At 44.1% G+C, this 16,018-nt stretch overlaps 1 pseudogene; it reads right to left on the bottom strand.

Annotated features, from left to right (window-relative positions):
• Window positions 1–3,311: 3,311 nt before the first annotated feature.
• LOC147453327 (uncharacterized) lies at window positions 3,312–3,860 on the bottom strand (annotated as a pseudogene).
• Between the last annotated feature and the right edge of the window lie 12,158 nt (window positions 3,861–16,018).

Raw genomic sequence — 16,018 nt, 5'->3', positions numbered from 1 at the left:
TGGCCGGCTTTGCGGCTGGTGGCAAGTGCTACTAGTTGGGCTCCCATAGGCTGACCACAGAGAGACTTTTCTTGATGGATTATTGCCACCAAGGGTTTCACTTGCAGGTCCACACTATGTGGTGATGAATTCCTACCAAGAGGATAGAAGGGCTGCCACCGAAATCATGGTTTGTAATGTCTCAGGGATGGCCAATCCCTAGATAATGACCTAATCACGAAGAACTTGCCAAGCATCCACAAACTTGGCAGTGTTTTGTCCTTCTTGCATGTTGGTGTTCACCAATCTCTTGGTAAACTAAGTTGGTATGCGCATAAGTCTTGTGAAAGAAAGACCATATAGCTTCTATTGACTTCAAAGACCGCACCATTGGCACTCATCAATTCCCACAATGGAGGATGATCTCCATGTGGGCCGCGTTGACACAGGACTTGGAGCTAGAGTGAAGATAGCATCCCATAGTTGAAGATCCTTGATGTAGAGCTTCATCTTCAACTTACAAACTTGATAGTTGTTGCCATTAAGTTTGTCTATGGTGTGATGCCTACTCGGGGGGTCACTTAATAATTATGTGAGTATCACATTGTCGGGGGATATGTTTAACTTGTGCCAGGTCAGACGCCGGGCCTCTGGCTGTGGAAAATTTGAGAGCCAAGAATTGTCGCACCGCACAACACAATAATTATTAGTTACTTGGTAATGCTATCGACGCACAAAGATTGCTTGGAAACTGGTAACACCGACGAAATTGACGCACAATTATGAATCAATTTTGTTAACGACACCATTAATTAATGCAAATGATGCTTTAGGAGGTTAAGCTCCCCTTATAGATTACCCCGGGCCATTAACGGCTCCACGTTTCATCAAAAAGATTAACTAAACTTAAGCTGTCGTTGATGAACAAAAATCCTTCTGTGCCGGTTTTCCTAAATCGATTTTTCTTCAGCTTTATGTCTTCAATTACCGTCGTCGACTCCCGTCGTTTTTTTCTTACTGAGCTCAACTCCCTTCTTGCCTGCGAGCTTCCTTTTATCTGCTATGCAGCTCTCTCTCCTTGCTTGTCTCCTCCTCCGAGAGCCTTGCTTGCTCGAGAACGAGAGAGAGCCCCTTGTGTTGGTCGAGAGAGAGAGAGAAAGCACTTCAAGCCCATGCATTCATTTCATTTCTGTCCCCTCAGCTGCAGTTGTCCAATTCGATACGGATTTGCAATCGACTTAAACTCAAACTGCCATAACTTTTGCATCGTAGCTCCAATCGACGAGCCGTAAAGACAGGCCGAAAGAGCACTTCAAGCACTACAGTTCTAGATCATAATCTCTCATCTGTGCTCACTTCAAGCATAGTCCTTTTTAGCATCATTAAGGCATGTTTTGGCCCTTTTAGCCGCATTTGATATACATTCAACATTAAACTTGGCCTGTTACCAGGCCCTAAACACTGTTCATTAATGATGTAAGCTTCAAAAAAACTTAATGTGCATTTTTCTGGCTTCTTTCTTAGCATGGGAGCGGAGATGCACGACAATGTGAGTGCAGCAGAAGGGGTTGTTGAATTTTAGTTTTTCTCACAATTTCACATACAAAAGAGTACTGTAAAAGGAAGTTGAAAAAAATTTACAGATTTCATAGGAAATTGGTGTATTTTATTTGTAAAATTTTTATAGATAAGGAGTTTTATAAATAGTCCTTGAACGCATGCAATACACACAATTTTTACATGGTGATCCTCCCAAGGATGCCTACCTTTAAGAGAAGGGGTGAAAGAGCTCTCTGCCATCTCGTAAGGTTTCAGATACCTTGGAAGAGAGGAGCAAGCAACAAGATGAATGTTGCTAAGAGGGATTTTCTGGATGCCTTGGAAGAGAGGAGCGAGCATCACGATGAATGTCACTAAGAGGGATTAAGGATCTAGTTGCTTGCAAGCTTGAGTGAGCTATTAAGCTAATAGGGGCTCTGATACCATGTAGGAAAAACCAAAACAAACACTAATACTAATATTAATCTAATGACTAATGCACACAATGAATAGAAAAGAGTACTCAACTAAATGTATTACCTGGATTGCACAATAATATGTTGAATTGATACAAGACCTATTTAAGGTAACTAGCCACTAATTTAGGGGTGATTGATGAGAGAAAATCGGACCTAATTTAGATAAGAAGTGAGATGTCACTCCCACTTACGACCATTTTAACAAAAAGAACTTTTATAAAGAAAGACAATGGCCATGAAACTTATAACTTGCTCACATGCTTCATGAAGCTTCAAAACATGCAAGGAATGTAAGCATAGAAGGAACTTAAACATTCTCACAAGCAAGTGGAGAAAAACTTGGACAATGGTGGGTGGGTAAAAAGGGCCCATGGTAACGAACAAGTGCAAGGAAAGACCTTCATGCAAAGAAAGCTAGTGGCCATGAAAGCTAGAGCCAGCTAACATGCTTCATGGAGCTTCAAATCATACAAGAAATGTAAGTTAAACTACAGTAGCCATAAGTATAGAAACACTTTGAACATGCTTACAAGCTATCCTTCAAAACGTAAAAGTTGTGAAATCACCTAAGCTATGAGACTTACATGCTTGTCATAGATCAACCATAAGAAAACAAGGAACTTAAACATGCTAACATGATAAAACTTCAAACATACAAGGAACCTAAATTGTAGCATCCATAGGCATGCAGCAAAGAATTCGCTTAACCAATTAACCAACTTACATGCGCATCATAGCCTTCGTCGATACGTTTTTGAATGTGTGCGAGGCGCAATTGAGCTGATGCATGGTAGGAAATCATGCACTCCTTCACAATGTTCTCCACAAATTGCTTCTTTGGAGCAGTCCTAAACTCCGATCTGAGCTTGTCCCATTTCTCAATTGCTCGAAGACGATGAAGATCCTCAGCCTTTTTTACGTGTATTGCAAAATTCCTCTCTTTGTCCTCAAACCGCTTCCTTGCCAACTTGTGCCAGTTAGCTTTCTCTACTCTCGCCCTTGGTGCCTTGGCTCTCGAGTTCAATTCTGTGTGGGAGGGGTGACCCGACTTTCATATTGGGATGTGTATGCCAAGGCCATGCTCTCTCTTGAGATGCCTCTCCATTTGCCACCTCACCAACTCAAAGCGAAACCGTTTAGGGCATTCATCACTGCACGACTTAAGCAAGAACACCTCCACATATGGAATCAACCTGAATGACATGAACTACATGCTACTACCCTCAATCTCCTTGTCATCTTCTTTGCATACACCTGATTGGCCTGCTTTCATTTTTGTATCATTAAGCCGCTCCTCCTTCAACTCGGTGTCACCTACCTCCTCATCAAGGTGTTGTTTGCCTTTCCCTTTTGCAACTGTAGCCTCTGCTACCTTTTTGTGGTGGGACATGGGTTGTGCAGGCATCTTCTCATCCTTCTCCTCAACCCAATCACATGCCTTCTCCGACTTCTTCTTAGGCCGTGGATTGGTAGAAGCAGGTGTTTGGGGTTGGTGCTCTCCTTCTTAAAAAGGGCTGGCATTAGGCCTGGCATTCAAGTCTATCTACCTTGCTCTTAGACGGGGGCTACTTCAGATAGCTTTTGGAGGCATGACTGCCCCTACAGCCTCCCCAACCGGGATTGCTTGCTCAACCCCATGCCTGCTCATGGCCCCTTTCTTGCCGCAAGCCTGTTTTTCCCCCTTGTTGGTGCCATTGGGGTTGCAACATCGCACACTTCCTGTTGCTCATCTACCCGCTCCACAAAATATGTAGCCAGACTCATTGGGCCTGCCAGACTCACAGGGCCCTGCTTGTGTGCAATACACCATTGGAAATAGCTTAGCAATTGTGCAGACAAGACCCACTCCCTCAGATTTTGCATGCAGAGCCCTCTTGTATGATATTGCAAATATCTCATCAATCGTGCAGACAAGACCCACTCCCTCAGATTTTGCATGCAAAGCCCTCTTGTATGATTTTGCATGGCTAGGACACCCTCCCCCCCAATCATGCACTCTGCGCCAAGTGAAATCCAAATTCCTTCCACGTTAGCCACCATTCGAACAGGTCAGCTCCTTCATGCCATCCAACCACACCACATCAGCAGGCCCATTTGTGTTTACTAATTCTATTCGAGTTTACTTTTTATGCTGACGCGGAGCATCGAGATCCCGTCTCCCTTCTCACCTAGCTTCCCCGCCCTTGATCCCACCACTCGCCCTTCCCTTAAGATCCCGTGTAAGTAAGTCCTGAGCGCCCCGCCGCCCCCTCCTCCCTCTTCCTATATTGACAACGTAGGCACTTTATCTTCTTACCACCGTGCTATGTGAGCAACATAATGAAATGCTCATTTGTGGAATAGCTTATGCTGCCCAGCCTTAGATTGCAAATGCACTTATGTATGAGCTTTGATTTTGACAATCTAGGTGAAAGTTATGGCCATCGTTTTCTTGGTCTTGCTACAAATTCCATTTTTTCTTTTCTTGTTTTTTTCTTTATAAAAACTTTTAGCTTAGGATTGAGGGTGTGGGTAAAGAAGGTCGGTCGATGCGGAGCAGTGCCGTGGATGGGTCTGGAGTGCCGTGGATGCCGTGGCTGCAATGGTCAAGGGCATGAATCGAGAGGTAGCTAGGTATTGTGGGCAGCGTCAGGCTAGTAGTGAATGGAGGCAGAGCTCAAGGAAGCTGCGGCCTATACAATCATGTGGTTCATGTGAAGCAGACGAGGACCAAAGGGCGTGATAGGCAAGAGGCAGTGTCGCGTAAGCGAACGGTAGTAGAACAAGCAACGGATAGCCGGCGGGCAACGGGGAAGGTAAGACAGTGGGGCCATTGGAGTTGATGTCAACGGAGCTTCAAGGCAACAAATGCTGAATCTGCTGAAGGAGCGTGACAGGCGGAGAAGTAGGGGCTGTGGTGGGCTGGTGGCGGATGGAGAAGACACTAGGTTGCAAGCGACTATTTTAACAAGGCACGCGCACCACGTGCCAACTAAAAAGAACAAACCGAAACAGAATTTCAACACTGCAACACAATTGGAATGAAACAGAGATAGCCTTAGCACATGGTCCCCTCAGGCATCCGCTCGGTTAGCTCTGCAGCTGGTCGGCCGTGGCTTAGTCTTGAGCACATGGAGGGGCGACCGTGAGGATCAACAAAGAGGAGGGAGACACGTGTAATGTCCAAGGCGGGAGCTGAACTGAGTGGACACCAAGCAGTGAGCCGGCTGGTCGTGGAGGTCAAGCCCTACCTCTTCTCGGCCTCCGGCCAGCAAAAAAGTGGATTACACGTGAGCTAACACCCCTTTCTTCAAGAGCTGGCCGGTGTTGCGGCACCAATGTGCTCATTACAAGAGAGGAAATACAAGTGAGAGACACAATGGTAGAGTTCCACTCTCAAAAGGCAGTGGCCTTAAACCTTGGCATCCCATTCAGTATTTCTTAATATTGCTCCAACAAGGTACAATGTTCAAGGGACTCTTCTCTGCTCCCTTGCAAGTGGGATGCTAGAGAGTGAGCCCCTGGCACATTGAGACTGCCCCGTAAAACCCGAACCAGTCCGTACAACATGCCACATCATCATATCCACACAAAACTAAGTGTGTGTCCCTTGCTTTATTTTATGTTTGGACCCCTCGGCCAAGGTTCTGCAAGTTGGTTGGGTGAGTACTTTTTATCGTAACCCATTCTGCCTTTTGGTCCTCTTGAACAGCTTCCATAAGTTGATAAGGTCTTTTGCTAATTCTTTTGTTAGGGTTTAGGCACCCCTTGGTCAAGATCTGCAGGGTGGCTAGGGTAAGGATCAGGTAGTCCTATCCCCATTTGTCTTTAATGGTTGACACATTAACAATTTGTGACACAAGCTCCTATGGAGCAAGAGTGTGAGGCCGAGGCAGACAAACACATGCAAGAGTTGGTCTACCAATTCCTCTTCTTGAGGGTCGATCAAAGAGGCCAATGAGTCATCACATGGCATGGGGAGAGACGACGACTCCAACCACCCAATCATTGAAAAGTTGTCTTTCAGTAAGTATGATGATAAGATGGATGCTTCTATGATTTATCCTTGGTTGCATCGATTTAATGCTTACTTTGCCACTAACAAGAAGAATAGTAACATTAAAGTTCTGACAGCTGCCATGTATTTGTCGGGTGATGCCATTAATTCGTATCACGCTTGGCAAGAGGCAAAGATGGCCATGCATCTTGTCCCTATCTTACACTTTGGGCCAACTTCCAAATCAAGCTCAAGGATCGCTTTAGGTCTTTGCAGTACCTTGATTAATTGAAAGAGGAAGCCCAAGCAAAATGGGACTCTTGTTATGTCCTTCTCTAATCATATTTTGCAGATAGGTGTTCAATTGCGTAAGTCAAATGAGGATCTCAAGGAGACTTTCCTTTTTGTTTCGGACAAATATATCAAATATGACGTGAAAGTCTTACAATATTTTTTTTTGCTTGTTTGAGATTGCTCGTAAACCAAGATCACTTGGGTGTCGATCTCTCCAATTAGAGCGGACCTTGCACATTGCGGCAGGCCAATGGATGTGAGGTGGGACACTCATTGAGAGGGGACTGACATTAAAGAAACCTTGGTGTGAGTGCAAGGCCACCAAGGGGTGCACCCACAAGAAGGAGTTGAGCTTGGCTAAGTGAAAAGACTTCTTCAACGCAAATTGCAAGTAGTACCAAGTACCAAGAACTGCAAGCACTCCAAAATACCCAAGTACCCCACAACCCCAAGCACCCAAGTACCCCACAACCCCAAGAACCCAAGTACCCCAAGAATCCAAGTATCCTAGTACTTAGTGCATGGTCATCACCCAACGTGGAATGGATACTCTGTGTGAATGTGATGAGTCTGAAGTTGGAGAAGAAGTCCTTGCACCAGGAGGATCATTTCTAGATCCTTCTCTGCCTCCATCCACGCCATGAATTGTACCAAATTCTATGGAGACTTTTGTAAAATTACATGATAGAAATGATGCTACAAGAGGAGGCTCAAAAGGCCATAGCCGAAAGGGAAAAGGAAGCTCAACGAGCCAAAGTTAAGAGGGGAAAGGAGGCTCAATGGGCCACCATGGAAAGGGAATACATGGCTCTAGAGAGGGAACACGAAGATCAATGTGTAGCTACTGAAGAAAGGAGGCCGGTAGCTATGGATCTAGAGCATGAGCAGAGACGTTATGATCAACACATATCGGTTGTGAAAAGAGGGTAGTTATAAAGCTAGAACGTTAGGTGCTGGGAGCTAAATGCATGCAAGACTTGGTCTTGTACATGCTCTCCTCAAGAGAACTCAAGGAGGCTGGCGAGTCATCACGTAGGCTAGGTAGTGATAGTGACTCGAACAATCTAGTCATTGAAAAGTTGACTTTTAGTAAGTATGATGGTAGGATGGTTTCTTTTTCTAATTGTATTTTGTAGATTGGTGTTCAATTGCATAAGTCATATGAGAATGATCCAAAGGACTATAGTGACGACGTCAGAATCGCTCTTGCACTCAAAATGAAGCACAAAAAAGTTAAGCCAAAGGAGAACAAGTCAATAGAATGGTAAACCACAATACCTCTCCTTCTCAATCTTCCACTACACCTAGGGCATAGAACTTACAATGATAATAAAGGAAAGGCCAAAACTGAGGAAACCCCTAAGTTTACACCAAATGAAGAATATGCTCAAGGAATAGTAGGAGGCCAGTTAAGTCTTGAAGAAAGAACCGAGTATGGAAAAGAAGGAAGATGTTTTAAGTCGTCACACTAAAGGTCACATGAAAAAATGTTGTTCTAATAAAGAACCTACGTAACCCACAAAAGAACCCAGATAACTCATTCAACAATTCAAAATTCAGATTAAAAGTATCAAATTTTAATTCAGATATTAAATTTTAGATCTCAATTCACGTTCAGATTTCAAATTTTTTTGATCCAACATCAAATTCAACAGCTCCAAATTCAACAAATTCAAATTTAACAAATTTTTTAAAATTCAGATTCAACAAATTCACGTTTCAAAAATTCGGATAACAAATTTCAAAAAATTCAGATTCAACAAATTCGGATCTCAAAAATTTAGATTTTATAACCACTAGGTTTCTATATCCAACAAGCCAATAGAGGGCACAACATTGGATGCCATTTGAAGTCATCATACTTATGTTACTCAAGAAGTGGACTCAAGGTTGATTGCTTTAACACTAGAATGGTAACATGACACTTTTATGTCCTTGGACACTTTTGTGTCCTGTTAAGTGACCATTTTGCTTGAATTATTTGAAGAGTATGAAAATGAATTTCTAGGTGCTATATATCCACAAAGTTGCCTTATGAGCTGAAAAAAACTTAGCATTTTTTTTTGAGTATTGATTTCACCATTAACCTTACTCTTGCACAACATTTTTGAACCTAAACTGTGTGAAAAAACGGTCCTGTTTTTGGCTTTTTTTCATTTTTTGGCAACTATACCACTCTAAACGTCATGTTTGTGAGGTTTAGATGGCTAGAGGTTATGCCTTCATAGTTCTCAACATGTTTTGATGCTTGTAGGGAGAGCTAAGTGTTAAAATTGAAAGTTATGACCAATTTACAAGAATTGCATAATCCTTTTTTTTGGCCAAACTTAGCACTTTATGATTTTTTTGGTGGCTTTCTTGATATCCAAATTCAATTTTGATTGTGTAAGTGTAATGTATAACATAAAGCTAATCTTCCTTGAGTTTTGGGGGACCTAATATGCTATATAGCATAGTATATGATGATGGTTGAGTTTTTTGATTACTGAAGAATACGATACATTTTAGAGTAGCAAGTATAACTTTCTCAATATTGCTAGTTTCTTAGGCCAATTGTGTGTATTTTGTAGGTAGTAACCATATCTAATCATAGACTACAAACTTGGCTAGATATTGAGTAGTTTCTATGGGTTTCTAGATGTCATAATGCTAAACCCAGTTTTTTCATGTTTGCTGTATTTAGCACTTTATCACTGCCCCCAAGGTTCCAATTGTAAGAGATCCATTATATTTTTGACATGCTCCATGGCTCCTTTTGAATCCAGAGGCCCAAAGGGAACTAAGAAAACATGTATATAGAATCTGTATTGAGCGTGACTATAGAAACTTTGATGATAGGTCCGCAGAATGGCAAAAATGCAACTTTTTTGTACGTATTTTTTTGCCCAAAAAAGAAATAGTGAGGTAAAAGCAACCATATGTTTTGGTCACCAACCCATTGAAGTTAACAGGGCATTTTATCTCATGTCCTACAAAAATCTCCACTCTTATTTATATGTAATCAACCGTAAGAAATTGTTGTTTTGGGCAAAATGCACTGGTCCATCAACTTTGGAGGCTTGTAGTGACCAAGGGATGAGAAAAATTACAAGTTTCTCATTTTTTCCATATGTAGTAGTTATTGAACTATAAGCTCATGAAAGGATTTTTCAAAATGAGTGGATCTACTATGGTTTTGGAATTTTTTCCCAAAACCCTGAAAGGACACTTTTATGTCGTGTTAGGTTACCATTCTAGTGTTAACACTCCTTGCATGCTTGAGTACATAGTTGGATGAAAAATTAAGGATTTAGTAAAAGTATTCAATGCTACAAAAAAACTCTTGGGTGGGTACAACTTGTGAAGGATGACTCGCCAATGGAAGGAAATTTGGTCATGAAAGCAAGGCCTTATAAAATTTTGTTTGGCCCTCGTATGCATTTTCTTTGATAGCTTTGTGTACTTACAAGTGTTATTGTTGTCCAATAATGTAAAATTGTATCTTATCAAAAAGATCTTCTACCCGCGGCACAAGAAATCTATTTTTGATAGTGATCTTATTTAATGCTCTATAGTCGACACGCATGTGATATGTGTTGTCTTTCTTTTGCACTAAAAGCAATGGTGAACAAAATGGAGAGGATCTAGAACACACCATCCCTTTTTCCACCAATTCATGCACTTGCCTCATGATCTCCTCTTGTTGAGCTTGTAAAACTCGACAAGGAGGCTTGTTAGGCAATGAGCTTCCTGGTAGGAGCTCAATTGCATGGTTATCATCCCTAGTTTTAGAGGTATCTCACTAGGGGTTTCATCAATGAAAACATCTTGGAGTCCATTTAGGAAATTAGACAACTCTAATTCCTCTCGATTCCCTTATTTTTACTGCTGCAAATATTTCTAGTAACAAATTTATCTCACTTTAGTTGTGTGTTATTGGTTACAATTTTTTTTCCATTGGCAGGTTTAAAAGGGTTACATGTATACCTTAAGTGCAACCTGATCAATCCTAACGCTTGCATCGAGTGCCATGCAAGGCTATTGGTGGATACAAGTTTCAATGGACGATTGCTAGTTTCACACTACAAAGCAAACAAGTTAAGTTGAAGGCCCTAAAGATACTTGGCAACTTTGACATATTAAAGGATAAAGTAGCACTTGTACAATTTAGAAGCTTGGATTGTTAGGTGATCACAAATAAATTTGCTTCATTGCAAGTCATCTCTCCGCAAGGTACAACTTGTGAAGGCCCTCTTGTGAGGTTGCAATGACAAAGGGAAGGCCATGATTGGCTTGAAGATCTAGAAGTAATGGAGAACAAAGAAGAAAGAAAAAAAGCCAATTTTCTAGAAATATCCCCAATCAAGAATGGGGTAGACAACCAAGGTCACTACATTTTGATTGGGACCCCATTAGATTAAAAAAAAGACATCCTTCCTGAAAAAAAACATCCGTTGTGGGCGGGATGAAAACACACAGAACGCCTCTATAATGACCTGACACACGCTCTTGGAATGATACACACACACGCTATGGGGCACCACTCGGCTTACACAACCCACCTGGCCAAGACAGGAAACACACCGATGGAGTGAGAGGAGAGAGACTATCCACTTACCCACTCCACACAGAGAGAGAGAGACACACACACACACCCAGAAAACTCAACTCAAAGGAGGAGAATTTCTAATGTTTAGATACAAATGAGCTTCGGCCAACACCAATGGGGTAAAAAACTCTTGGGCCAACACCAATGGGGTAAACAACTCTTGGGCCAACACCAATGGGGCAAACAACTCACACAATATGGTTAAAATATGCCAGATACAATCACAAATTGGAGTAGAAGCTTCGCTCATAGGAGAAACTTACACAGCAAAAATAGTAGAAAAACAGTGAGGAATTTGGCAAAATGGACAGCGCCATCGAGTCCGCAACGGCCCAAAACCCCAGTCTACAATGTCAAAGTGCTCAAATCCGACCTCGGATGAGCAGTTTACGGCCAAAACAGGCTCCAAAAACTCCAAAAACACACCTGCGGCTGTTCCTCCTCTCTTCTCCACGTTTTTTCTAGTCTTCTCTCAGTTTTTTCAGTTCCCACACTTAGCTTTATTTCTTGGGCATCCTTGGCCTTTTAGATGACCTCAAACGGACCCCGAACATGCCAAAAACTAACCTCACAGTGCATAGTCACCCTGCTGCATCCATACGCACACCTGGCACTCGACTTTTTTCAATAATGCATCCCACCACCACGTGAAGTGGCCCCAAAAAGTGGTCCTCATGATGACCTTTCTGCATAAGTATCACAAGAAAACACCCACGTCGTGTCCGTACTCATCCACGTGCAAATATTGACCCCATTCGACGTCCTGACGCCACTAGATGCCATCTGACGCACCTGATTACCTCATGTCGTCGGCCTGCAGATAGCTTCCTCGAGAAGTTTTACGTGCTACCAACCCTCATTATTATAGAAAAAACACACTGGTACTGGTAATAGTGAAATCGATGCACTATGTACATGCTGTCCTACCTGTACACATGTGGGCCCCACGTAACCACCTGGCTCTGAAAAATGGGCAATTCTTTATTTGATGTACCATGCATGTGTATGTACATATGCGCAATCCCTTGCTCCAAAAAACTCCTGACATAATTTTCACATCCCCTAGCCTGCTAGATCATTCATGATCAGCAGCAGCAAAAAGTGATATGAGACTCGCAGCGTCACAAGTCTCCTCATCCCTCACAGACATCACTTGTTCTTCAGAAAGCTCATCTTGCTGCACCATCATCAATCTAGCATGATACAATTTAAGATGCAAACCATTTACCCTTGATGTATGTAGAACACCATCCAGGTTAGCCAACTGATATGTACCATTCGGAAAACACTCCACTACCTTAAAAGGGCCTTCCCACTTAATTTGAAACTTCTTTTGGAAGGTGTTGTCCAGCTTACTGTTGTAACGCAAAACCAAGTCATTCTTTTTGATACCCTTACTTTTGACCTTTTCATTTATCTTTGCCAAAGCCTTATCCTGCATCTGCCCATAATGCTCCAATGCACTCATCCTATCCAGATTAACCTCTTGTAACTGTAAGAGCCTCTCTTTGAATGCATCACTAGGCGGCACAAGCAACTTCTCTAGCATCTTTACTGCAGGCAACTCTACCTCCACAGGCAATAGTGCTTCTTTTCCATACACCAAGTGAAATGGAGTAAATCGTGTACCTGTCTTCACCGAAGTACGGTAAGCCCATAATGCACTAGGCAATTCCACATCCCAATTCTTTTGTTAGGACATGGGTCCTACGGGCAGGGCCCTACCCTAAGGGGGGGTCACGGACCCCGGCCACAGGGCAGCTAGCAGTGTGGACAGGGGATCCTAGAGCTAATAGTGTCAGGACAAAGGTCCTACAGTGGCTAGATAGAGCAAGGCTCTGCCACCAATCTACATGCAAGTTCATGGGCTCCTAGAGATAGTTAGAATGCTATAAGAGGAGATGGTTGGGTGGAGAATAGCATGTCAGACGTCCCCTTGTTCTCATATTGGTATCAGAGCTTAGGAGAGCTCTTGGGTATGGAGGAGAAGCATGCCTCTCTCTTTCCCTCCCTCTTCAATGCATGGAGCACGTCCCCCTCTCTATTATCTAGGCTATGACGAGTTTTCGTTTGCTTGTCTCCTTTCTCTACAAGGCGAACACAAGAGGATCAAGAGTGACCAAACATGTAGAGAAGAAGGGCCGCTGACCTGCATTTTCATGGGCGCTGCTGAATATTGCTAGTTACCATGAAGGAATCAAGAGTGGGAGCAGTTGTATGTGCGAGATCTGCTTGTGCATGGCACATGCAACGCCATGCAAAAGTTCTAGAGGGGCATGCAAGGAATTTTCAAAGGTCACAAACAGCTTCCACTGATTTGATGGAGCGGTCACAACAAGGAGATCAAGTTGCTGCAAGTGGCCATAGCATGGTCTCAAGAGAAGAGGAGGAAGCGACCTTTGAAGCGGTATCCAAGAAACTGAAAACGAAACAGCATTGGGTGGCGGCAATTCTTCAAGGCCACCCTCATCAGTATGTGCGGCCCTAATCGGGAATCAGATGCTCTGTTGCAGGTCTCCCTAAGAGCTCACGTGCGACTGCTGATGAAGGGCATCGCCTGCTCTAAGTATCAGAAGAGCCATGGACGTGGAAGGTGAAGCAACCTGCAGAATCAAGGAGCCCAAGCGTCTGCATACAGGAAACCGATAGACCATGCAGGTCGTGTCGTATGCATGGATACCACCAGCAATGTGGCTGCAAAGAGAACCGTAGAGCCGAGGGTGCCTTCTTCGCTGAGAGGAGGCGATCCAGCAACCTGGAAAAGCGGTGTACACACTCATAGGCCTGGGGCTCGCTCACGCCTCTCCTCAGAAGGACCTCGAGCGATTTGCCTGCAAAGTGCCCATTTCAAAGGCTGGAATGACGGACTAAGAGCGGCACTCCTTCGATTGAGGCATGTATGGCCGAAGGCTGAGTAGCTCCGCATGAAGGTGTGGATGGTGGGGAGGGCTCGGCACATGGGTAGTCCCATGAACATGCCGTCGTGAAAGCTTCTCGGGAGGCATGCATGGCAGCATCAACCTGCAGTCGTTAACGATGTGAAAGCTTCTCGGGAATGCTAAAGACGGGCTACAGCAGGGAACCCAACAGTGCTGATCCACATTCGTGGCCTGGTTTCCTATGGCTAGTGCTCCCACATGATTGCCACTCTCAAGCGGGTATCGCTGCTGTGCCTCCCTCGTTCCACCTCCGCTATCATGCAGCGCTCCATCATCATTATTCCAAGGGACAACAAAGCCTGGCTGGGAAGTTTAACGACCACGACCACTGTTGAAAGGAAGTTAACGGCCGCGACCACTGTTGAAAGAAAGGGGCCTTTGCATGCGTGTGAGCCCCAAGACAGGGGCCGACTATTTCGATGGGCTGCAGGTGGCATGCAAGTGCCGCACAAGAGACTCCAATTGAGTATGGCCAAGTGTCGCTTAAGTTTTGGCATTTGACCTGCAGTGTGTTTACGGAGCAGCTGCGGCATTTGACCTGCGGCAGCACCGCTCTGAAGGCTTCTCCATCCCGTGTTCTTCGGCAACATTTGCATGCATTAGATGGAGTGCATACGAACGAGCCGGCTGGTGCAGAGCTCTCTTGGGTATAGTTAGAGGGTGGCCGGGAGGCCTCGCAGGCTTTGGGAGCGGGGCCCGGAGGCGTCGTAGGCTCTTCGAGCGGACTGTTTGCAGTGAGGGACGAGTTCACATGCCGAGATGTCGCATGCAAAGATGGAACGTCAAGGATATTGCCATGCATAGATGCATGCATGGGGCAATGGCAGCATCCAAAGGTGGCACATGTCTGGTTAGGCTTGGGTCAGCTCATATGCACACGCTCCGACATGCTTGATTGCTGGAGGAAACCCGAAGCTGAGGGACTGGAAGCCAAGGTAATTTTTAAAGTTATGTTTTCTTCTTTCACGTATGCATTTGACACAAGCAGTTATGCTTGAGTAGTCGTAGAGACAGTTATGTGTTGCTTGGGGTACTCTCTCTTCTTGCTATAGCCTCTACTCCACGGGCATCACAAGGACATGGCCCATAAAGTTTGGGTAACGCCTTGTGTGCTTAAGGAAGGGTACGCTTTGGTAGCTGCAGAGATGTCGCTCATAGTAACACATACAATGGTCTCCTCGGTCATGCTCTAGAGCTCATGTATTGACACAAGGTTGTGAGCCTGATGCATGATAAGTTAAGCAAGGCTTGAGCTATGCGATGTGTTGATGCATGTGTAGAGCATGTTATTTGCCAGAGGTAAGTATAGCACTGTAACTTGATTGTGTAAGATACATTTATATCTCTCCATGAGTGCAACGTACATGTAGACAAACTTTGCACAAGACTGCAAGTATAGTGTACATTAGATGTTTTGATATCATGCATGACAAGGAATGCCCTTAGAGAAGGCATACGACATTGTATGCTTGATATGGTATGCTTACGGTGGAACACTTGGTTGAGTCGTAGTAGATGGATATGTGTGTCAAATTACTTCGGAATACACTGCATGTGTGTCACGGATTCTACCCTACATGTACGACATGGACATGGCTCTCGAGGAGGAGGCATAACCATGTGCGCTTGAGGAGGGTATGGCTTTGGTAGCATGATGCGGAGATGTCCTTAGTAGTTGCATATACTCTGGTCTACTCGATCAATGCATGTGTCATATCTGTAGAGCATGTTGTTGACTTGCTTGAGGCAAGTTGTAACCCTTATGCTTGGGACGCGCTAGGGTAAGCCTAAGAGGTACCCTTATGCCTAACCGGTGATAGGGCCATCCTCGAGGTAACCCCTATGTCTCGGAGGTACTAGGGCATCCCTACGAGGAAAAAAGTGTGCCTAGAAGGCACCATGTTTGCCTAAGCGGAAATAAACATGCCTAGGAGATCATGAAGGTGTGCAGGGCATACACACATGTCTCAAAGGCAGTTATCAAGCAGAGCTTGAGGTATGCAAGGTGTCAAAGCATGCGTCACATGCATGGCATGGTGATGGCATGTACGATGCAAGGACACTAGCTTGTGCTACCTACTTGTGCAGGGCATGAGTAAGGTTAGACACATAAAGGCTTGTCCAATGTGAGACTAGGCTCGGCGCTATGTCTCTTACTCCTTATGTTGGATGAGACTAGGCTAGGCGCTATGTCTCTTAGTCCTTATGTTGGAGAGTTGGTTCG

Source organism: Adiantum capillus-veneris, chromosome 8, assembly GCF_014529385.1.
Source record: "Adiantum capillus-veneris isolate H3 chromosome 8, ASM1452938v2, whole genome shotgun sequence".
NCBI classification, from domain to species: domain Eukaryota; kingdom Viridiplantae; phylum Streptophyta; class Polypodiopsida; order Polypodiales; family Pteridaceae; genus Adiantum; species Adiantum capillus-veneris.
The sequence above is the reverse complement of the archived record's forward strand: the minus strand, read 5'-3'. Positions and strand labels throughout refer to the sequence as shown.